This window comes from Chrysochloris asiatica, unplaced genomic scaffold (genome assembly GCF_000296735.1).
Source record: "Chrysochloris asiatica unplaced genomic scaffold, ChrAsi1.0 scaffold00022, whole genome shotgun sequence".
Taxonomy (NCBI): Eukaryota; Metazoa; Chordata; class Mammalia; order Afrosoricida; family Chrysochloridae; genus Chrysochloris; species Chrysochloris asiatica.
This window is the reverse complement of record NW_006408540.1, coordinates 6272308-6298769: the sequence shown is the minus strand read 5'-3', so window position 1 is coordinate 6298769 and position 26462 is coordinate 6272308.

The window sequence follows — 26462 nt, the reverse complement described above, 5'->3', positions numbered from 1 at the left end:
TCAGAGGCCCAATCATCTAGTTTATCTTCTGCTGTTTGTGTGTTTTTTACAACATTTGATAGTGCATTTATGCCATGTATAAGAATCCCTATGTTTGCCCCTATTTTGTCATTTATGATCTTTATGGTTCTAGGTTTTACATTTAAGTCTTTAATCCATGTTGTGTTTGGTTTTGCTTATGATGTGAGATATGGGTCTTGCTTCATTCTAATGCAAATTTGTTTCTAGTTTTGGGAGCACCATCTGAAGAGACTATCTCTTCTTTATCTAATGTGTTTGGTCCTTTGTCAAAGATCAACTGACTATATATAGGTGGATTGATTTATTTCTGAGATATCAATTCAGTTTCATTGATCTATTTGCTGTTCTGAATACAATGGTTGTGTAGAAGTGTATAGAAGGTTTTGAAATCAGAAGTGAGAGATCTCCTAGTTTGTTCATCTTTTTCAGTAGTGCTTTATTTATCTGAGGTCTCTTTTCTTTCCATATAAAATTGATAATTCATTTTTCCATTTTTTTAAAGAATGATGCTGGAGGCTGGATTGGAATTGCATTATATCTATAGGTTACTTGGAGTAGTGTTGATAAATTCACAATGTTAATTCTTCCTATCCATGAGTATAGTATGTTCTCAATTTTTGTATATCTCTTTTGGTTTCTTGTCATAGTATTTAAGAGTTGTCTTTGTATAGGCCTTTTGTTTCTCTGGTTACATTTATTCCTAAGTATTTTATCTTTTGGGAGGTATTTGCAAATCATACTGTTTTCTTGATTTCCTTTTCAGAGCACACTTTGTTAGTATAAAGGAATCCAACTGATTTTTCTATGTTGACCTTGTTTCCTTCTGCTTTGCTGAATCTTTTAATGAGTTCCAACAATTTTCTTACTGAGTCTTTGAGATTTTCTAAGTATAGGATAATATCATTTGCAGATAAAGAGTTTTATGTATTTGACAATTTGGATGTCTTTAATTTCCCTTTCTTGTTTTATATCTTTGACTAAGACTTGCAGCACAATATTGAATAGAAGTGGGCACCCTGTTCACAAGGGGAATGGTTTACTTTTCTGTCTGTTGAGAGAGATGCTGGTTGTTGGGTTTGTATGGTGGTGGTGGTTATGGGCCGTGGAGTTGGTTCCAACTCATAGCGACCCTGTACAGGGTTTCTGAGGCTATAAATCTTTATGGGAGCAGAAAGCTTCATCTTTCTCCCATGGACCATCTGGTAGTTTCAAACTGCTGACCTTGTTGTTTGCAGCCCGATTCATAACTGCTACGCTACCAGAGCTCTTTGTTGATTTTGTATACATGCCCTTAACTATATTGAGAAATTTTCCTTCTATTCCTATTTTGTTGAGTGTTTTATTCAGGAACGGATTTGGGATTTTGTCAAATAACTCTTCTGCATTGATGAATATGATCATGTGTATTTTTCCTTTATTTTATTTATGTGGTGGATTATGTTGGTTACTTTTCTAATATTGAACTATCCCTGAATATCACTGTTGTTAAGTGCTGTAGAGTCAGTTTCAACTCATAGCAACACTGTATAGAATTTCCAAAGAGCAACTGGTGGGTTTGAACACCAGCCTTGTGGTTTACAGTCCAGTGTTTATCTTATGTCACCACACCAAGATACCCTGCATACCTGGTATGAATCTCACTACATGATGTAGTTTTTAGGTGTTTTTTATTTGATATGTTGTTGGATTCATTAGCTCCTAAGGCTTAAAATGAACTATCTGCTTTCTAGGAGCATCTATAAAATAACAGTGTTGTTTGGACTCTGGACATTGGCCATGTTCTCTGTATTCTGGGCTGAAGTCCTTGTACCCTGAGAATGAGACCAGCCAACCTGGAATGATGATAGTTATGGTTATGTGCTTTATGGACTGGGCCAGGTTTTTTAGTAGTTTAGAAGTTAAGAAGTAGTCATCCTTCATAATGAGATTTAATATGATGAAGTCTACTATGAGCAAGCAGTCAATGAATTGAACAGAAATTTTCTTGGGATTGTGGCCTGCTTCCAATATATTTAACACTTGGGTAAATCTCACTGCTTTATTCTGGGTCTGGACTCTGCATCTGACCTGTCAATCAATTCATAGACTTGAGGCAGTTTACAGATGCTTGACACCTTGAATAAAGGGGAAGCCAAGTCCCCTTGAGGAAGAATCCCTCCACATTGCCAAAAATGAATAAGCTAGTCTTTCCTCCAGCTTTCCCCAACAGGATTTATGATTTTTTTCAGAGTGACTGCTCACTGGGGAAAAGTAATTAATCAGACTTTTCAGAAGTTACTAGACACTGTTTCTGAATTGACCCTAATTCAAGGAGACCCAAAACTTCACCTTGGTTCACCAGTTAAAGTGAGGGTATATGGAGGTCAAGTAACTAATGCTCAGTTCTGCCTCACAGTGGGTCCAGTGGGAACCAGAACCCATTCTGTAATGATTTTCCCCAGTGCAAAAATGCATAACTGGAATAGACACTGAACAACTGACAGGACACCACACTGGATCCCAGCATGTTTAATAAGAGTTATTATCAGAAAATGCCTAGTGGAAACCATTAGAACAGCCTCTACATAAGGAAAAAAAAAAAAAAAAAAAAAAAAAAAAAGCAGTAATCCAAAAGCAATATCATGTTTGGGGGGGGGGGGGATTACAGAGATTAATGCCATCATCAAGGGCTTGATGAATTCAGATGAGATGATTCCTATTACATCTCCATTTACTCACCTATTTGGCCTCCACAAACACACAGATGGGTCTTGGATAATGACACCTGGTAAACTTAACCAGTAGGTGACTCCAACTGCAGTTGATGTTCTAGATGTGGCTTATTGTTTGAACAAATCAATGCATCTCATAGTACCTGTCATGTAGGATTGATCTGGCCAATGCGTTTTTGTCAGTTTCAGTTTTGAAGAAGCACTAGAATCAGTTTGACATCAGCTGGAAAGGTCAATAGTGCACTTTTATGGTTCTATCTAAAAGGCATATTAATTTTCCAGCACTGGGTCATAATGTAGTTCTCAGGAAACTTGGATGGTTTTCCCTTCCACAAAATGTCACACTGGTCCATTACACTGGTGACATTATACTTGTTGGACCTAGAAGGGAAGAATTATCAATGACTCTAGACTTGTTGGTAAAACATCTGCATACTAAACAGGGGAAATTAACCTATTAAAACTTCAAGTAACTTACACCTTGATGGAATTTTTAGAGGTCCAGTGCTGTGGTGCATGTCAATATATTCCTACTAATATGAAGGATAAATTAGTGCATCTGGCCCCTCCTACAACTAAAAAGGAGGCACAAGCCTGATGGGCCTCTTTGGACTTTGGAGGTAATGTCTCTCTCATTTGGGTGTGATATACCAGCCTATTTATCAAATAGTGAAAAGTTGCGAGTTTTGAGTGGGACCCAGAACAAGAGAAGACTCTAAACAGGTTCTGCCTGCTGTGCAAGCTGCTTTGTCACTTGGGTAATGTGAATAATTGATCCAATGGTGATTGAAGAGTCAGTGACAGACAGAGATACAATTTGGAGTCTTGAACAGGCTCCTATTAATGAATCATAGCATAGACCCTTAGGATTTTGGAGCAAAGCCCTGCCACCATCTGCAGATGATGACTCTCCTTTTGATAAACAGCTTTTGACTTGTTACTGGGACTTACTAGAGACTGAAAACCTAACCCTGGGCCACCAAGCCACCATACAACCTGAGCTGCCCATTATGAACCAGGTGTTGTCTGACCCACAAAATAAAAATTTTGGACAGTACCCCATCATTAACTGGAAATGGTATATACCAGATTAGGTTCAAGGAGGGCCTGAAAGCACAAGCTGTATGGAAAGTGACTCAAATGCCCATGATCTCTACTCTTGTCACATTATCTCCCTTCTCCCAGTCTGCACTTATAACCTCATGGGGAGTTGTTTATGAACAGTTGACTGATGAAAAGTTTTCAGATGCTTGGTTTTCAGATGGTTTTGCACAATATTCTGACACTACTTGAAAGTGGAAAACAGATCCAATAAGGCCCCATTTGGGGACCTCTTTGAAGGACAGTGGTGATGGGAAATCCTCCTAATGAGTAGAACTTTAAGCAATGCTATTGGTTATTCATTTTGTTTGGAAGGAGAAATGGTCAAATGTATGGCTGTACATTGATTCATGCACTGTGACCAATAGTTTGTCTAGATGTTCAGGAACTTGCAAGGAACATGATTGGAAAATCGGTGACACGGAGGTATGGGGAAGAGATATGTGGATAGATTGCTCTTATTGAGCCAAAAAAGTGAAGATATTTGTATCTTATGTGAATGCTTACCAAAGGATTTACTCAGCAAAGGAAAATTTTAACAATCAAGTGGATAAGATGACACATTTTGTGGAAACCAATCATCTTTCCCCATTCGTTCCTGTTATTGCCCAATGGATTTATGAATAAAGTAATTATGATGGCAGGGACAGAGGTTAAACATGGGCTCAGCAGCACAGGCTTCCACTCACCAAAGCCTACAGCCACTGTTGAGTGTCCAATCTGCCAGTAGTAGACGCCAGCACTGACTCTGAGATATTGGATCATTCCTCTGGGAGATCAGCCAGCATCCTGGTTGCAGGAAGATTACATTTTAATTTTATTTTTACCATGGAAAGGGCAGTGTTTTTTCTTGCTGGAATACACACTTATTCTGGATATTGATTTGCCTTCACTGTACAATGCACAATGCTTCTGCCAAAACTACAACCTGTGAACTTACAGAATGCCTTATCCATTGACATGGTATTCCACACAGCATCATCTCAGATCAAGGGACTCACTTCATAGCAAATGCAGTATAGCTATGGTCTGATGCTTGTGGTCTGACCACGATCTCCACGATTCACTTGTCTGACCATGATCCCCATCATCCTGAAGCAGCTTTCTTGATAAAATAATGGAATGACCTTCTAAAGACACAATTAATGTAACATCTGGGTGGAAATACCTTTCAGAGTTGGGGCAATATTCTCCAGGAGCTAGCATATATTTAAAACCAGTATTTAATCTAATAGCCAGGGTTTACAAGTCCAGAAACCTAGGGGTGGAAACAAGAGTGGCATTTTTGCTTCTTGACAACCTTATGTTCTTTGAATCTGGAGCTGTTAGTTGCAAAGGGAGGAATATTCCAACTTGTAGACAGAAAAGTGATCCCATGGAATTAGAATTTAAGAATGCTCCCTTGACCACATTGGGTTCCTGATGTCTTTAAAACCAACAGACAAAGAAGGAAGTTACTGTATAGCATGGTGTGATTGATCCTGATTACCAAAGGGAAATCATCTTGCTATCACTTAATGAAGGTTAAAAAAAAATATGTCTGGAATACAGGAGATTTATTAGGCTGTCTATTTGGACTACCATGCCTTGTGATTAAAGTCAATGGTAAACTACAGAAACACAATTCTGACATGACTGCATATGATCAGGTTAAACAACCACACAAAGAATCATAACCAGCTGAAGTGCTTGCTGAGGATAAAGGGAAAGTGGAATGGGTGGAAGCAGACGGTAGTTCTACATACCAGCTATGCCCATGTGACCGGTTTCAGAAATGAGAATTGTAATTGTCATGAGGACTTTTTCCTTGTATCATATATATTTTGTTTAATTTACTTATGAAATATGAGCTGTAAATAAGGTTAATACATTTTTTATTGTACATGTATTAGTCATACTGTGTTAGGTGAAATCATGATTTTATAGTGCCTTTATTTTCAGATTAAGTATTGTTTAAGGCGATGTATATAATGCCAAGTTGGCAAGAGGTAGACTGTTATAATTAAGGTTTTGTGTAAACTAGACTGGGGCAGGATTCTCAATGGTTTAACAGTTAAGAAGCCATCATCCTACACAATGAGATAGAATATAATATAATCACTTCTATGATGAGATCTGCTATGAGCAGCGAATGACTTGAAAAGCATTTTCCTCAAGAGCGTGTACCCTATCCAATATATTGAACACTTGTGCAAAGCTTAATGCTTTTTGCTGGGCCTGAATCTTGCATCTGGCTTGTCATCGAACCTCCAGTTCTTTAAATTTGAGTCAGTGGCCTCTTCTATTTCCTGGCCATCTTACTGGTTTGGTCTGCATGCTATCTGACCAGCTGATCTTGGTTCATCAGTCCTGCAGTTACGTTAGAAGACTCAGCCTAACATCTGACCCACAGACTTGGGACACATCCACCTCTACAACTGTGAGTAATTTCCTTAATATAAACTTCTCTCTCTGTCTCTTTGTATATATATATATATATATTTCACTGGTTTTGCTTCTCTAGAGAACCAGCCTATGACAAAAAGTGACTCTACCCAATTAGTCCTGGGAGTACTTTCTTCTGTCCTAACAGCATGGCAACCTCCCTCTCATATTTGGGCAACAGTCATATTCTCTTAGGCCACCATAATGGAAGTTCTCACCCTAGTTCTGAGGGGGTGGCAACCCCCTCCTTTGAGGGACATGGCTCAACATTTTGAATCTTAGGAAGTGATGACTTATTTTATGATTTTCTTTATTTGGAGCTGTTACAAGGGAGCTTCAAAATTTCATAGGAAAAAATAATTAATAGTTAATGGAATTTGATCCATAAACTTTTGGAAGCCTTCTCTGATTTGGTTTAAAGAGATGTATATGTGTCCTGGTGTGGTGCTGCAGGATAACTTGCTGGACTGCAAGGTCAGTTTGAAATGCAATGTTGGTGGTTCAAACCCTCCAGGTGTCCCTCAGAAACCCTATACAGACAGCGTCACTATAGGTCGACGACTCTTAACAACACGCAACAACATATGTATGAGATATTTATTAAGGGTGGATTTTTTATGTTTCCAAATGGCTAGACTATGGCATTTGATTTTTTGGCTACACTCTAGTCCAGGTGCTGATAGGGAGTAGTTACATGTGATCGTATCAATTGATTTTATGTAAAGAAGATCACCTTCCATTATGTGATTAGGCTTCAATCAATCAATTGAAAACCTTAAGAAAAAAAAAAAAAAAGAAGCTTCTAATATATATTTAAATCTAGAATATAAATAAATATTTTGACACATCTTTATTTTTCCTGTTGCCTGATCCATGGAATTTGAACTTCCCAGCACCCCATGATCATGCGAACCAATTCCCTAAGCCAATATCCATGAGCAAGAAACTCATAGGATATTTTCCAAATAGATTCTGTAGTCAGCACTACATATTTTCCTTTTGGCTTATCTTAAATCAGACCCAATGACTGGTTTGTGTGTATATATGTATGTGTATGTGGTTGGGAGGTCCCATGGCAGAAGATATAACTAGTGGGAAATATAGCATGGATAAGCATGAGAAATGTCAAAGCAAAGAACATGGAAAAGAAAAGGGTTCGGAAATAATTAATATGGCAGATTGGCAGAGAAAAGGGAAATAGATATTGAAAAGAAGAAATGGGTCAAAAGTCAAGGAAATAAGCTGGTAAAAGAGTTAGGAAAAGTCCAGATATTAAACTCAACACTAATTAACAGCACACTGTTACTTTAGTCTCCTTGAATCCTTAGTATCTGACCTCCCCCTTCAACTTTCCAGTTTTCAAAGAATGTCTATCCAGGGTTGATTCAGATAAATGGATAACCAGAAGTATGTTAGAATATTGAGATATGAAGAAAAAAAAAACCCAGTATTAAAAATTTTAGAACCTACTCAAAGATTACAGAGGAGCAATGTTGGCATCAAAAATGGTGCTAGAAATAGTTAACAAAATAAACGCTGATCTTTCCATCTTAACTCTGATCTTTACATAAAGTCACATCATGAAACGACACTTTTTCACCTCTTTCATGATTTAATCCACAGTAGAAATTACAAAGAATGTATCTAAATGCAATTTTGGCTGAGAACTGGCAGGGGCAATTAAAGATTTAAAGAGCAATCTATACATCCCAGGATATTCAAGGCAAAGAGGAAATGTTGGATCTATGACCTCTTTACTTTATGTTCAAGTAATGGGTCAATGACAAAAGGTCATTTGTAAGCCAGTACATCTTGGATTTATATGAAGCAAAACCCTCTCCACATTGTATTAAGGATATAAGATCTCTTAGCAATGATTAGCAATATCACAATTTTGGTTTCACATATATATTATTAATTCAGCTAATGGAAACCTTACATTTAATATTGTCTTTATATTAAACAGAAAACCTCATGTAAGGAAAAGAACACAGGATGTTTCAAACCATTATCTACAAAAAGTTTTAAAATTATCTCCCATATAACCTTACTAAGGAGATACTTTTCAGTCTTTTTATCCTTTACATACTCACACTCATACTCATAAGGGAATTTTTATAGTATCCTGTCTGACTTAAACATTATTGAGACTATATAGAAACCAAAATTGTGTTGCTAAATAGAAAATAGTGTAGATAAATATAAACACCAAGGGTAAATCTGTGTAGAGGAGAGACATGGCAGAAAAGGAGAGAAGCAAGATTTGCCTCTATGTTATTTATTTAACCTTTCAAGGGCATAGTCAAATGGGAGGATGGTATTGTTCTTCTGATTCTTTCAAAATAGTATATGTATTTTCTGTATACCAATAACTAGTAGTTTATATAGGTATGCTTTATAATATCTGCTAAATTATAAACAACCATTCAAAATGACTTCATGTATATAAATCAATGTTGTTTAGTGCTGTCAAGTTGATTCTGACTCATATTGACCCTGTACAGAGTTTCCAAGGAGCAGTTGGTTGGTTTGAATCTCTGAACTTGTGGGCCACACCAGGAGTCCTAGTGAGTGATAAAGTGCTAGTCAGAAAGGGGGAGATGAAGTTGTTCCTGTGTTGAGTTTCTTACAAAAGGGAAATTGTGGGTATATTTGCTACCATTGAAAAAGTGGTTGGCTTTCTTTGGGAAGGATCTGAGATGATTCAGAGATGAGAAGATTAATTGAAAAGGCAGAAATAACTAGGGGAACTCTCCATTTTTGTTCTTATATTTTGCCATGCTTAGCTAACTTCCTGTAGTATTTTGCTTTGCCCTAGGACCATTTTCACCGTTATCATGTTCCAACTGTCAAAACAAAGGGTATGATGCTTCTGTTACCCAAGTCATAGAAAATACAAATGTCAACTTCTAGTGTGTTAGATCTATGTTGTGTGTGTTTACTTGCACGAATATTTTTGTGTAGGAAAAGCTTAAAATATACCTTGTAGTTTTCTTACATATAATTTTTTAAAAAATTATCCTTTACAGTAAATAAGATGGAGTCTTGGTATGGTGCTGTGGGTTAAAGGACTGGACTGGAAAGTCATTTTGAACTGCAAGGTCAGTGGTTCAAGTTCACCAGTTGCTCCTTGGAAACCATATACAGGTTCTCTATGGATCAGAACTGACTCGATGGCACTCAACAATAACAACAACATAGTAAAGAAGAGAGATCTCCTCTAATCTTCAGTTGTCAGACTATACATGAAAAATAGTTTTCAGTTCTGGATCCAAGTCATTAAACCTAATAATCAAAACTTTGATAGCATTGAGAGGAAAATAGCAGAATATTAAAAGAACATGAAATTATTTTTTGACTATCATCTGAAGGTGGTTAGAATGATGCAGAAAAACTAAAATACACTAAGTTGGTTTTTACTATCTGAAGTATTTAGACTCAGAAAATTGTTTTATTGGAACTTTGTTATTAAAAACAAAGATTATGCTGATGCAACGAAATGCAGACGGGTCTCTTGTGATACAGTAGTGAATAATTGTTATCAGGACTGACTGTGAGGGTTGGAAATGTAAGGGTGGATGTTTTATAGCAAGGAGGGGAGTGACTGACTTTTCAGTCTAGGAGCAGAGGTCCCTAGAACCATCAAGGGAGAAGAGCAGAGAGCGGGACCCTACCCAGAGAAGCAGTGATGCCTGAAATGGAGCCAGAGATGATGACATGGAGCGATGGAGCAGCTGGAGACTCTAGATCCAGAGAGGGAGAGTGACTGTGTGCTGAAGACCTGGGGGGCACGGGGGAAGGATTGCATGGAGGGGATTGTAACCATGGCAATGAGGCAATATAAGATAGAAGGAATGTAAAACTAATGTTCTCCCATGTAAACTGTCACATAATTCACAATAAATCATTTAAGAAAAAAACAACAACAACAACAAAGATTATATAAAGATGTTTGTGTAGAATTTATTTAATGTAGAATTAATGTCGAGTAAATAAAATTGAGTTTTCTGCTAATCTAAAACAGACTATAGTCTTATAGTAAAAGTGAATGAGGCATTATTTGGGGTGGGGGGTTTTTTCTTTGGTACATTAGGTCCATTACAATGGCCTATTAATGTACAATAGATCTATGAGGAATCTAAATGTGAAATGGATATGAAGTAAAAGTTCCTAATCTATGACTTGCTTTCTCAAGTATTATAAATCTTCTACAGAAATTTGAAAGCCTGGGCTTGAATTATCTAATTAAAATATTTATGTATTTTTTTAAAGTTAGAATATCAAACAGTGAAGTTCATGAAGTGCTAGTAAACGTAGCCTAAACTATTTTTTCTTTTTGAACAAGTGAATGAATATTGAGTTTAATGCTAAATTCTGTCTAAAAAATGGATGTGATTTTTATCTAGACTATTCTGACATGTGATAAAGCAAACCACTTAGATTGATTTTCAAAAAAAAAAATATTCCCTCTTGGGGGAAGGTGGATTCCCCACTGAATAGTTATCAGCTTGTCTAGATGGGTCTGGTGTAAGGAGATGGGGTAAGATTCTTATGATTCAATAGTGAGTAATTGTTATCATGACTAATTGCGACTGTCATAAGTGTAAAGGTAGAAGTTTTATAACAAAAACAGGGGAGTAGTTAATTTTACAGTACAGGAACAGAGAATCCTAAAACCTTCAGAGGAGAAGAGCATGAGCAGAATGTGGGAGCCTATCCAGAGAAGCAGCAACACCAGAGATGGAGACGGAAATGAGGGCATGGAGAGAGAGAGAGCAGCTGAGGACTCTAGACTCATGGAAAAAGAAAGGCTGTGTGCTGGCAGCCAGGTGCTGGTGGCCAGGAGGCAGGCTTTCAGAATGTGTCCTTTGGTTGTTTAAATGGTTATATATCCCTAAGTGTTTTTGTGTACATCCCCCTCCCACCAAAAAACAAAGAAACAGAGGGAATAGAAGCAAATTCTGTTGAATAATGATGCACAGAGGAGACTGTAATCATTGCAATGATGTGTTGAATGTAAAGCTGATGTTCCCCCATATAAACTATCACTCAATTCCCAATAAAAAAATTTTTTTTAAATTCCCTCTCTGTTTCCTTCCATTATGATGCACTTTATGGATCTCAATGGAGTTTTGTCCAATTATTTTTACTTCTTATACTCATAGAAATATTTCTCTTTGATATCCAGAATATAGAATTCTGTAGCGGTAGGCTTCTAATGATTGACATTTTAAGGCTATTAAATAACAGTAGTGCTTAACATATACTGAATTTTATTTAAAAATTAAAAATATATTTGTTTAGAAATGAAAATTTTACAAATAATATGGCAAGGCATATAAAATCAATCAGTGGTGTAGGCTCCTACCAATTAATGAGAGTGACTTTACTTACCTCTTTGTAAACTGCATGTTTAGCTTGAAATCAGCCATGGTGGAAATATTTACACAATGAAAATTAGAAAATGCTACAAGCCAGAATTTTGTTTTGTTTTTCCTTAAAAGCAATGGCTAAATATTGGGTGAAACCTTATTAGTTCCACTTTAAAAATTAAAGAAATGTGGACATATTGAAGTTTGAATTCAAACTATTAATATTCCCATGACTCAATTATGTTTACAAGTTAACACCAACATGCTGTCTACTAGAAAATTGAGCTGCTATGTAACTGAACATCTAAACTATTTAAGAAAATTTCTTAAACCATTTTTTACTTTATTTGCTAGGATGATGTTATAATTCTTATGAAAGTATATACATTGCTACTTGTTGATGTTGTTAAGTGCCGTCGAATTGGTTCAAACTCAGAGTGACCATGTATAGGATTTCTAAGGACCGACTGGTGAGCTTGAACCACTGACCTTTTGGTTCAAACTTATCTTGCAGTCCAGCGTATTAACCCATATCACCACACCAGGATCCATTGTTACTAGAGAAAGAAAATGAAAAGATAATTAAGATGAAGTAAATAGACACTAAATGTAGGTAGAAAGTATCTGACAAATCATCAGTCAATCCTGTTTAGCACAGAAGGGAGGCTATATTTCCCAGTGGCAAAAATACATATTAGAGTAGAGTTAGATTGCCATTATTTTAGTGGAAAGGATGATCATCACCTTTATTTAAGAAATCTCACACAAGAGCTATATGGATTAAATAATTCCAGCTGTGTCTTGCAAATCAAATCCGAAATTCCTGTTTATGTCTTGAGGATTTATTAAATTTAAATAAGTCAACTAGAGGTCTTAATTCATTTCTCCACCTACATGAAAAGTCTTCCTAAAAGAAAAGATTAGGCAGAAAAGGCAGCTGAGTAATGAAAATGTACTCATCAAAAAGGGGAGATTTTAAATATTATGTGGTTTATCTGTCATTCAAATTTGTCTTTGTGTTTATATCTGGATCATGAGGGATGTTGTGAAATCTGGAACTTTCAAATTATAGAGAGGAAGGCAATATAGCTTTGGCAATCACTATAATTACCAGTCACTGGAAGAAGACATCATGTATGAATCCATTAGAAGGGATCCTTCACTAAGATGAATTGGCACATTAACCAAAATGATAGGCTCAATATTGAAATGATTGTAAGGATGGTGTAAGACCAGGAAATCTTTGCCTTGTGATGTACATAAGGTTAATGTGCATCAGAATATACTGAGTGCAATCCTCTAAAAGAAGATCATGTTAAAAAAAAGCCACTAAATAAATAAATAAAAACTGTGAGGATTCCTCTGCATTAGTCACAGAGCGCATTCAGTGGACAGTTGAAAAGTAAATGTACTTTCTTAGGATATTAAAAACCTCTGTTGAATTCCAGAAGGCTAGAGTCCTGAAATAACAAGGGAAGAACAAAAGTCTGTGAAACAAGAATGTTATTGTTAAGTGCCATCGGTCAAGTCAATTCCGACCCATGGCGACCCTGTATAGGGTTTCCAAGGAGCAGCTGGTGAGCTTGAACCACTGACCTTGCAGCTCAAATGGTTTTGCAGTCTGGTGCATTAACCCACAGTGCTACATCAGGACTCCAAGAATAGCAACACAAATTACTAACTCAATGAATATCAGACAAAATAATTGTTGATATTTTATCACCTACATTTATTGATTAAGAATGTAGTTGTAAGAACAGTGACTTTCAGTTTTATTTAATAAATAACTAGTCCAAAGAATGGGTCAATTGAATACTAAAGGCAAGAATAAAACAAAACCAAAAAACACAATTTTTTCTCCTTGGATGACTGAGATTTTATCTATAGATGGATGACTAGGATTGTATCTATAAATGCTTTGAAAACTAACAAATTAGGCAAAGACTAAACATTCCCTTTTCAACCAATCTGATGTAGACAAGGAGGTATAGTGAGAAGGAATAACAAATAGTGGACTCATCACTATATAGTTCCAAATCAAACAGCTAGTTTTTGTTTGTTTTCTTTTGTTTTTCCTTTTATTTCTGTATGTGTGCTCATAGGGATTATTAACTCATATTTTTCTATGTGACCAACCTTCTAGGTATAACTAAATATCACATAGCTTTGTAGCATTTTTAGGCATTGAGCTGCTAAACACAGGTCAGCTGTTCAAATCCATCAATTGCTCTGTGGGAGAAAGATGAGACTATCTGCTACTATAAAGATTTATGGTCTTGGAAATGCTATATAGGGTCACTATAAATTGGATTCCTGGTGTGTTGCTGTGGGTTAATGTTCTGGGCTGCAAAGTTAGTTTGATGCACAAGGTTGGTGGTTCAAGTTCACCAGCATCTCCTTGGAAACCCTATACAGGGTGGCTATGGGTCAGAACAGACTCAACAACAGCAACATAAGTTGGGATCAACTCGTTGCAATAGGTCTGGGTTTAATAACATTTAAAAAGTATAAATTATAAATGAAGTATAAATGCATGGATTTATTATATGAAATATATTAAGTAAATGTATTATGTTGTTGTGAAGCGCTGTCAGGTCGATTCTGACCCATAACGACCCTGTATAGGATTTCCAAGGAGCAGCTGATGAGCTTGAACCACCGACTTTGCAGTTCAAACGACTTTGCAGTCTGACACATTAGCCTACAGTGCTACACCTGGACTCCAAATGTATTATATTTGTTATAGATTAAAATATACAAGTAAGTAACACAACAACAACAACACGATTATGGATAAGGATAATTTTTAACTTTTCATTCAGTTTTCTTTGGAAGGAGAAAAGAATCAAAGATGAAAATCTTGTATTTCCGTCTCTGGTTGTTTCTTGAGACAGAAGTTAAAAGCAAACAATAGAAATAAAAAGAATAATTTAAAAGGCTTATTGTGCTATGTGGAAAATTAAAAAGACACCATGGTGTAACTGAAAACAAAGAATATCAAGAACAATTATATTATGAAGGCTTTTATGATATGCTATTTTTTTCTATTGTTCTCTTATTTCTGTTCAGTGTAAGTATGTTCTGTTTGTTTACATTTTCATCTTGGGGTGCACCAGGTACAAATACATCTGTTCAACCTGGTGTATACAAACAGAAAGATACATTTAAAATTAGTATTGCTTGTCACATGCTGAATAAGACTTGTTCCTTGGAAACAATTTCCATCCAGTTTCCCCATCCTAGCATCAAAAAGCTAATTCTTATATACACTGCTGTATTTGAAATCTGTAGGTCTGCAGAGTCTTACTTTCAAGATTCATAATAAAGAATCTGTGGAATAAAGCTAATCATTGTCTTATGCTAATTGTTGTTGTTGTTAAGTGCCCTCAAGTCGGGTCCAATCCATAGTGACTCTTTATAGGGTTTCCGCGGAGCAGCTGGTGAGCTTGAACCAACAACCTTGCAGTTCAAATGGCTTTGCAGTTTGGCGCACTGACCCACAGCATCACACATTACATGTATATAGTTAAAATGTATTTCAAGCTTTATTTATTTATTTTGGTCTATTTTTTAAAGTCCTAGATAATAAGTCACCTTCAATGACAATTCAATGCTTAATCATTGTGAAACTAAAGCAAGCAAGAAAAAACAAAATATGATTGTATTTCTGCTATTTGAAGCATCAAGACTTTGAGTTGTTATTGAGAATTTTACTTTTACTATTAGCATAAGACATGTAGTGTGATGCTGTAGGATCAGCACCAGACTCCAAACCTGAAGGTCGGCAGTTTACATCCACCAGCTGCTCCTTGGAAAACCTATACAGGGTAGCTATGAGCTGGAACTGACTGGAGGGTACTTAACAACAACAACAAACATTAGCATGAGAATTTATCAAAAATCTTTCATAGAAAAAAAAAAAAACAAAACAAGAATCAGTGCATCAAATTCAGTTAAAATTTAAATACCAAAAAATTAGCCAGTTAGTTTGGCTTCAATGTAACAAGCAACCGATTTAAATGATTTAAAAATGTCTATTCAATAAAACCTTTATAATTTTTTTAATCAACTCTCTGTTCAAGGAAAAAGACTGACAAACAACAAGTAATGTGGGTTATTTATTTAGTATAAAGTAACAGATTTACCAGATAATTGGTGACTTTTTATTTGGATTTGTCTATGAGAGAGCTACTTGGACAGAAATAATGTTTTGTTTGATTCTCAATTTTTTCCAGATCCTGTGTATACAATATTGATATTTTTATAGTTTGTCATTTCTTACCAGACTTCTCTATCCACTTCTAGTATAAATTCGAAGTCTCTCCCTTTAACAACAACAACTAAAATAGTGAAACATATAAAATAACTTGATACTTTGGAGCCAATGGAATTATTCCATTAGCAGCTCATAACCTAGTAGAGAGGGGTGGTGACCATCGCACAATATTTTTCTCCAGCACAACTATTTCTCAAGATATGCCTTGTATAAGAAGGTGTGCTTTGTCTTCTAAGATGCTTGTTTGTTAAGAAAATTCATTTGAGGACCACTAAAGAATCTGACTACGCAAAGGGTTTTGATTGCGTGAATAATGACTAGCTATGGACAACATTATGAAGCATGCGTATTCTGGAACACTTAATTGTGCTCATTAGGAATCTGTACCTGGACCAAAAGTCAGTTGTTCAAACAAAACATGGGAACACCGAATGGTTTAAAATTAAGAAAGGTGTGCGACAAGGTTGTATTCTTTCACCATACTTATTCAACCTGTATGCTGAGCAAATAATTCGAGAAGCTGGGTTCTATGAAGAAAAATGTGGCATCAGGATTGGAGCAAGACTCATTAACACCATGCGATGTACAGATGATACAACCTTGCTTGCTGAAAGTGAAGAGGACTTAAAACATTTACTGATGAAGATCAAAGAGCACAGCCTTGGATAAGGCTTACATCTCAATGTAAAGAAAACAAAAATTCTCACCACTGGACCAATAAACAACATTCTTATCAACAGAGAAAAGATTGAAGTTGTCAAGGACTTCTTTCTTCTTGGATCAACTATCAACACTCACAGAAGCAGCAGTCAAGAAATCAAATGACATATTGCATTAGGCAATTTTGCTGCACAAGAGGTTTTTAAAGTATTGAAGAGCAAAGATGTCAGTTGAGAACTAAGGTGAGCCTGACCCAAGCCATGGTATTTTCAATAACCTCATATGCATGCAAAAGCTGGACAGTGAATAAAGAAAAGCTTAAAATAATTGATGCTGTTGAGTTGTGGTGTTGGAGGAGAATATTGAAAGTGCTGTGGGCTGCCAAAAAACCCAATAGATCCTTTTTGGAAGAAGTGCAGCCAGATTGCTCATTGGAGGCCAAGATGGTCAAACTTCGTCTCTCATATTTCAGACATATTGTTAAGAGGGACCAGTCGCTGGAGAAGGATATCATATTTGATAAGGTGGTGGGTCAGAGAAAAAGAGGCAGACCTCAATAAGATGGATTGGCCAAGTGGCAGCATCAATGGATTCAAGTGTGGCAACATTAGTGAAGTTGGCCCAGGATAGGGCAAAGTTTCGTTCTGCTGTGCATAAGGTCGCTATGAGTTGGTACCGACTCGATGGCACCTAACAACAACAACAAAGAATCTGAAACTTGCACTTGAATATAGAGAAGCTAAAGTGACTGGATGAAATAAGGGCATAAAAGAACTGAATAGAGAATTTCAAAGGGAAGTTCAAGAAAACAAATTATTATAGTAAAATACGCAAAGATCTGGAGTTAGAAAACCAAAAGGGAAGAACACATTCAGCGTTTCTCAAACTGAAGAAAAAAATAATGTTTCGAGTTGCAATATTGTAGGATTTTCTGGGCAAAACATTGCTAGTCACAAGAAGTATCAAAAAGATGGAAAAAATATACAGAATCACTACACCAGAAAGAATTGGTCAATATTCAACCATTACAAGAAATAGTATATGACCAAAAATCAATGGTATTGAAGGAATAAGTCCAAACCACACTCAAGGCATTGGAGAAAAACAAGGCTTCAGGAATTGACTGAATGTAAACTGAAATGTTTCAACAACCTGATGCAGCACTGGAGGTGGTCACTCGTCTATGTCAAGAAATTTGGAAGATATCTACCTTTCCAGTTAATTGGAAGAGATCCATCATTGTGCCCATTCCAAAGGCAAGTGACCCAACAGAATGTAGAAATCATTAAACAATATGATAATGTCACATTCAAGTTAAATTTTGCTGAAGATAATTGAAAAACAGTTGCAGCAGTACCTCGCATGGTATGACACATGGAATGGCACTGTTGACATCAGGTGGATTTTGTCTGACAGTAGAGAATACCAAACAGTTGTTTACATGTGCTTTATTGACGACATTGAACTTTGTGGACCAGAACAAACTATGAATAACATTGCAAAGAATGGATATTCCAGACACTTAATTGTGCTCATGAGGAACCTGTACATAGATCAAGAGGCAGTTGTTTGAACAGAACAAAGAGATACTGAATGGTTTAAAGTCAGGAAAAGTATGCACCAGGGTTGTGTTCTTTCTTCAGACTTACTTAACCTATATACTGAGCAATCCATTAAAGTACTCTTCAATTTACTGTTATTATGTTTCCAAAGATTTATGCTTTTGTTTTTCAAAACTGCAGCCTATACCGTATTTCCCATCCTTTTCTTCATCCTGCCTAACTCATCATTATATCCCAGCTAGAATGCTCCTTAGAAGTCAGGATAGCCAGACTTTGTCTCTCATACTTTATACATATTATCAGGAAAGACCAATCCCTGGAGAAGGACATCATTCTAGGTAAAGTGGAGGGTCAGCAAAAAGAGGAAGACCACCAATAAGATGAATTTTCAATAGAAATAGGCTTAAGCATAGCAAAGATTGTGAGCTTGGCACAGGACTAGGGGGTGTTTCCATCTGTTGTACATGAGGTCCCTATGAGTCAGTACTTACCCCACAGCAGCTAACAAGAACAAAACAGTAGAATTGTCTAATACAAAGGGAAAGAATGATCAGGTCAAAAAAATTTACAACATAAACATTTGTAAAAATCAATAGAAATACCATTGTGCTTTAAAAAATATTTACTGATCTCCCAATGCAAGATAGATTTCAATTGATCTTTTTCAATGCTACTTCTCACAAACTTCTATTATATTTATTGACATTCCATTCTATTTCATATACTGTACTGTGAGTTTGGGTTCATGGACTATAACAGATGGGAAAACAATGCGATAGTGAGGTAAATAACAATGTGAATTTCTTTTTTACATCCAGAGAAAACTGGATGCAGACTAAAGATATTTGAATAATAAAATTGCTATGAGTTGATGAGCAATGAATCCAGGGTCTTTTCATGGTTTTTCACTTCATTGTGACTATCAATTAGAAGGGAAAAGAACTATAATAAAGATAAACAATTCAATTTGGAGCCACAAGAAGTTTTGGTATTTTAAATGTCTGTTTGATATTGGAGATTTGAATTTAAAATTTATTAGAGAAATGTAGACTGGAAGTTGATATTCAGCTGAATTGTAGTTGATAATGTTGTTATTAGGAACCCTCTACTTTACCGAGCATAATGTTCTTCTCAAGGTACTGGTGCCTCTTTATATAACATGTCCAAAGTACATGAGAGGAAGTCTCACCATCCTATCTTCTAAGAAGCATTCTGGCTGAACTTTGTCCAGACAGGTTCATTCACTCTTCTGGAAATTCATCCAAATACCATAATCCAAAAGCATTCATTCCTCATCAAGATTATAAATTTATTGTTCAGCTTTGTAGGCATATGATGTGATCAAAAATACATGACTTGGCTCAGACACAACATAACCTTCAAAGTTACATATTTGCATTTTAACACTTAAAATAAATCTTTTGCATTATAAGTTGTTTGATTTCCTGAATGCTGCTAGCATAGATGTTGTTTGTGCATCCAAAGAAAATTAAAACCTTGACAAGTTCAATCTTTTTTCCATTTTTCATGATGTTGCTTATTGATATATTTATGAAAAATTTTGTTTTCTCTATGTTGAAGTGTAATACACACTGATCTTCATCAGTAAGTGCTTTAAGTTCTCTTCACATTAAACAAACAAAAGTTGTGTCAACTGCTTATTGTAGATATTTTATCCTTATTACTGCAATCATAAAATTTTAAAAAATCACTAAGGAGAAAGTAATGTGAGATTAAGGACACATATGAGCACTGAATGTTTTTCACCATTTATGGTAATAGTTTATAAAGAAAAGATACCTCTGGAAAGTGTCAATATTAAAGAAGGCATTAATTGCACTGTGAATAAAGCAGATCATAGAAGAATAGGTGTATTTGAAATATGGTGTTGGAGGAGAATATTAAAAATACCATGGACTTCCAGAAGAGCAAACAGATCTGTGTTGGAAGAAGCACAGTCAGAATACTCGTTAGATGGCAGGATGGCAAAATTTTACTGGCCGTATTATGAGGCAGAACTAGACCCTGGAGAAGAACTTAATGTTTGGTAAAATGGAGGGTCAGTGAAAAAAAGGGAGACCTCTCCAATGAGATGAATTGAAACAGTGGCAGCAGCAATGGGTTCAAACGTAACAATTGTGAGAATGGTGCGGGACTAGGCAGTGCTTTATTCTGTTGTGCATAAGGCTGCTGAGTCAGAACTGACTCAACAGCACCTAACCACAATAGAATATGCATATTAAAAATATATATACATATATGTATATACACAAATATATTAACATATGAATGGACTTCAAAAATTTGTGGAAGAATTTAATTATCTTTTCATTTCTTTTCCCAAGAACTTTAAAAAGTCCCCTTGCATGTTTTAAAAATTATGAAACCAAGTACTCACTACTGGGAATTGATTCCATTAATGTAAAAGGTTAGCCTTTTCCAATGCAATCCCTATCCTACTGTAGGACTGAAAGTAAAGTGGAGTATCTCTGAGCAGTATAAAGACTACAGAGTTAACTTTCCCACTTACCAAATAGTCAATTTTCTTTTCTTTTAAACAGAAAGCCTTTTATCCTTTGCTCAAGGGAAACAATCCAAAATCCCAAGTAGCCATGCTGTAAAGCTCAATGCCCAGGATATTTCATAATGGCCCTTTATCAGGGGGTGGGGTGGGGTGAGTGGTAGTCTCTGCATTAGTTGCTTATGTGGATTATCCTAAGTCAGAGAATTTTGAACAAAAAGAGAAGTTATTTGTTTTTCACATGCCCACTTTAAAATGTCGAGATAAGATAATAACACACAGAAATGAGAAGAATGGGGGATACGCAATAGCAATAGCCATTCTGATAGTCTACTTGGCAGATATTACAAAGACCTTTTATTCCATGGAAGAGGAATGGGTTTTTATTAGGACCAATAATGCTTATTATGGAAGCTACACGGGGTAGAAAAGGTATGTGTGTGTATATGTGTGTTGGGGGTGGGTTGGGACAGTGCCCAATCCTTTGGTCTAGAGCAGTCTTCTCTTCTTATTGTTCTCTTCACTCATATCATAATTGAGCAGTGTGAAATGTACTCTCCTAGGGAAATTAATAATTTAAAAAGACTGTTTCTATTTGAAGAGCAGAGATGTCAGCTTGAGGGCTAGGGTGCGCCTGACCCAGGCCATTGTGTTTTCAATAGCCTCATATGGATGCGAAAGCTGGACAGTGAATAAGGAGGATCGTAGAAGAATTGATGCCTTTGAGTTGTGGTGTTGGAGGAGAATACTGAAAGTGCCATGGACTGCCAAAAGAACCAATAAATCTGTTTTGGAAGAAGTGCAGCCAGAGTGCTCCTTGGAGGCCAAGATGGCTAAGCTTTGTCTCTCCTACTTTGGACATATTGTCGGGAGGAAACAATCGCTGGAGAAGGATGTCATGCTGGGTAGGGTGGAGGGTCAGAGAAAAAGAGGAAGACCCCCAACGAGATGGATCAGCCAGGTGGCATCATTGATGGACTCGGGTGTGGCAGCAGTAGTGAGGTTGGCCCAGGATCGAACATTGTTTCGTTCTGCTGTGCATGGGGTCGCTATGAGTCGGTTCCGACTCGATGGCACCTGACAACAACAATAGGGAAATTAATTGCTTTATGCCTGTTGAAGGTTGATAACCCAGTGATTGTTTTAGTTCTAATCAATCACAATCTTTTGTTTAGGGTAGTTCTTCTGTAGGCAATATGACGCTCTAAACAACATAGTTGACTATTTGATTCTATTCAGTTCCACACACCAATAACTATGATTTGTGTGTGTGTGTGTGTGTGTGTGTGTAGTTGTTATTGTTAAGTGCTGTCGAGTCAATTCCGACTCATAGTGACCCTGTATATGGTTTCCAAGGAGCAGCTGGTGAGCTTGAACCACCAACCTTGCAATTCAAATGACTTTGCAGTCTGATGCATTAGCCAACAGCGCCACACCAGGACTCTTTTAGGGATACATTTCATAAATTTACAAAATTTTCTTGCATTCTCTCCTTCCCCATCACCCAATATTTAATCCTTACCCTTTCAAAATAATTATAGATATTTTTAGTCACTGAAGAAATACATATTGTTTTGTATACTTCCTCCTGGATATTATAAAATAATTTAAAAAGACTGTTTCTATTTTATTGCTTACTGATTGACTTTGAGATGGAGTTGCACTTTCTAATCCTACTAGTTCCTAGATCCCCTTGCCTTTTTTATTTTCTTATTCTTGGTAATGTTCAAATTTAAAAATAATTTCTTTTATTAAAAAAAAAAATAGCTGTTAAATCCTGTCAATGACATCTAACATACACTGTTTTACATACAGCAACATAGGTATGCACCACCTTTCAGACTATATAAACAAATATTTTACCATTTTAGAAACTGGGTTACTTTCCATTAAAATTTCAAGAGCAATTTCTTTGAATCCCATAGAAAGACATCTAAGCCAAGGATATCTGTTATATATTTTCGGTTAGTGCTGTGTTTATATAGCACTTTCTTTAATAGTCATATTTGTTAAAACAAAAACAAAAAGCAAAATGATAAAAGGATATAACCTTGACTCAATGCATTTCCTGATTTTAAGCCTCTTCTGTTCAAATGACTGCCTCTTGTCTATGTACAGATTCCTCATGAGTGTTCTTGGTTGACTGTTCTTCACAATGCTATTCATAGTTTGTTATGATACACATTCTAATGACTTTGTACAGTCAATAAAGCACAAATAAACATCTTTCTGGTATTCTCTGCTTTCACTCAAGTTCATTAGCATTGATGAACTCAAGTTTCACATCAGCATTGATGTTGTCTTCTAAATCCAGCTTGAATTACTGGTAGCTCCGGATTGATGTACTGCTGCAATCATTTTTTAATTACCTTCTGCAAAAATTTACTTGCATGTAACTTAATAATGTTGATCAATAATTTCTGCATTCTTTTGGAACACCTTTCTTTGGATTAAGCACAAATGTAGATCTCTTCTAGGTAGTTGGTCAGGTATTATCTGGTACAGCCTTGCTTAACAAAAGTGAAGAGAATTTGAAGCACTTACTGATAAAGATAAAATAATGCAGCCTTCAGTATGGATTAATTCAATGTAAAGGAAACAAAAATCTTCATAACTGAACCAATAAGCAACATCATGATAAAGTGAGAAGATATTGTTGTTAAGGATTTCATTTAACTGGCATACACAATCAACACTCATGGAAACAGCAGTTAAGAAATCAAATGTCATACTTCATTGGGCAATTCTGCTGCACAAGACCTCATGAGAGTGTTTAAAAAATACAGATGCCACTTTGAGGACCAAGGTATGCCTGATCTATTTCACCACATATGCATGTGAAAATTGGACAATTAAAAAAGAAGACTAGAGAATAATTCATGCATTGAATAATGACTCTGGCAAAGAATATTGAAAATATCATAGATTGCCAGAAGAACAATCAAGTCTATCTTGGAAGTACAGCCAGAATGCAAAACTTCATCTAACACACATTAGATCTATTATAAGGAGGAACCAATCCCTGGAAAATGACATCAGGCTTGGGCAATAAAGGGTCAGTGAAAAAGAAGCAGAACCCAGTGAGATGTGCTGACATAGTGGCTGCAACCATGGGTGCAAGCATAACAATTATGAGGATGGCACAGGACCAGACAGTATTTCCTTCTATTATGTATGGGGTTACTGTGACTCAGAACTGGCAGGCACCTAACAGCAACAGCAACACAAAATGACTTAAGTCATGGGAAAAAATCCTTTGTATAAGTCAAGTTATTGCCTATTGTTTGGTACAAACAAAATTGAAAGAGACATGAATCTATTTATGATTGATAAATCATTTAAAATACTGTTGAATTATGAGCCCTGGTGGCCTAGTGGTTACAAGTTGGGCTGTTAACCTTAAAGTCAGAAGTTAGAATCCACTAGGAAGGAGAAAGATGAGGCTTTCTGCTCCTATAAAGAGTTACAGTCTCAGAAACCCTATACAGGGTCGTTACGAGTCAGAATCAACTCGATGGCATAACCACCACTACCACTACACACTCCTGGTGGAATCCTAGTGTAGCGCTGTAAAGTAAACACTAGACTGCTAATCACAAGGAGATTCAGACCCACAACCTGCTCCTCATAAAGCCTATAACGATTGCTGTATGTATAACCCGACTCAGCATGTAACAACAGCAACAACACATACTCATGGTATAAATGAAAAAAAGTAGTTCCCAGAAGTGCTGCTTTGTAGAACTAAATCTTCCTTCTAGTTGGAGACAGAACTTCAAAGAAATGAACAATAACAGTCTGGGTACACTGTCCAGCTGTGACTTAGGTGCTGCACACAAGTAGTGCAGCTGTTTTAGGTTCCCCTGAAAAGAAGCAAAACCCAGTGAGATGGGCTGACATAGTGGCTGCAACCATGGGTGCAAGCGTTTAACAATTGGGAGGATGGCCCAGGACCAGACAGTATTTCCTTCTATTATGTATGGGGTTACTGTGAGTCAGAACTGGCAGGTACCTAACAGCAACAGCAACACAAAATGACTTAAGTCATGGGAACACACTCTAAATTATGTGCCTCTTGTGGATGCCCTGAAACATAACCAAACATTAACTTCATTTTTTTTTCTGAGGAGGATATTTACAAATTGAACTTTAGAAAGTGGAAAACTTGTTTATTAGAGAATTAGAATTTACAAATTTTTTTTATTTGTATTGTCAGCCATTTTTCATGCTATAGTAGGTTAAAAACACCAGAATTTTAGGAAATTTTAAAACATACAATAGTTTGTAAAAACACAGATAGGAGTTTTTACATACATTCCCAATCTTGTTCCTGTTTTATTTGCTTTGTACACTGAACTTAAACATGGATAAATAATAGCTGAAGATGAATATTACCTTTACATGCGACATTGTAAATCTAGGTTCTTAATGGGCTAATGTAGTTACAAAAGAAGATGCCTTGGTAAAAGTCATTTGAAATTAACATCAAACAATAATTATATCAGCTATCATTTGTATGTAATGTATTGTCTACTAGGGAATTACAGGTATTCAAATATAGTTTATCAGACCCATTTACAAATCACTTAATGAAGACATCTTACCTTTCATAGTGGCTTAACCTCTCAATTCTGCTTCACATTAGTAATCCTACAATAATCTAGTGAAATGTAAGGCTACTTAATTATATTACCTATCAGAATGGTGGTAAAGTAAATGTGCTCTATATATCATCCAATGCCACGTGGCTTAATGAAGCAAAATTGCTTTCTCTGACCACCTTGCTATTTATATAGATACACATATTCTTGAAATAGATAATTACACACAAACTAAAATATACTTATGAAAGTGAAATATATATTAAACATAAATGCAAATAAATCTTGTTGTTGCTAAATGCTGTCAAGTGGATTCTGACTCATAGGGACCTTATCTGCAACAGAAAAAAATATTTTCCAGTTCTGCATTACCCCCACAATTGTTCTGTTGGAGCCCAATGTTTTAGTCACTGTGCCAGTCCATATTCTTGAAGGTTTTTCTCTTTTTCATTGACCTTTTACTATGCAAAGCATGAAGTCCTTTTTCGGAAATGGTTCCTTTCTAATAGTATGTCTAAAGTACGTGAGATGAATTTATTCCCCTTTCTCTTAAATTGGGATATCATGGAGGCAGCAGTCTTTGGTGAAATTCCCTTTCACAGCTGATGAGGATTAATAATTGAGGGAGTTGAAAATATTACTAAATGATTGATATGATTTTAATAAAAATAAATTATTTTCAATTTATTAGGATCTTATATAGTTGAAAATTCCTCCCTATTTCTCAGAAAAAGGATAAAATGTTTATCTATTGAAAGTATTGATCCCATTTAGTAATAATTTGGACACTAAATATTGTTTCTCTTCTGCTTAGTATATCTTACAAGTCTCTGGATTATTGACTGTTGTTTATTAACATTTTATATAGTTTTTAATTGTTTTCATGACCAAGAATGTGAGATATAACAACAATAATATTTTAAAGTGATGTTTTGAAAATTTTTTTTAGATATAGTGGGCTAGGAAACTATTTTAAATAAATATGAATCATGACACCAAATTTATGTTTATGAGTTTATCACTTCTGAAAATGGACTTTTATATTATTTCCTAAAACATTTCTCAATTATACATGGATCTAATTTTCAAATACTTAGCTATTGATTCCATAGTAGTTACCTTTCATGATAGGTAATGATTCCAACCTCCTGGTATTTTTGGTCTTGTGTTGTGCTGTCTAAAATTTTACAGGGATCACCATGTCACATATATA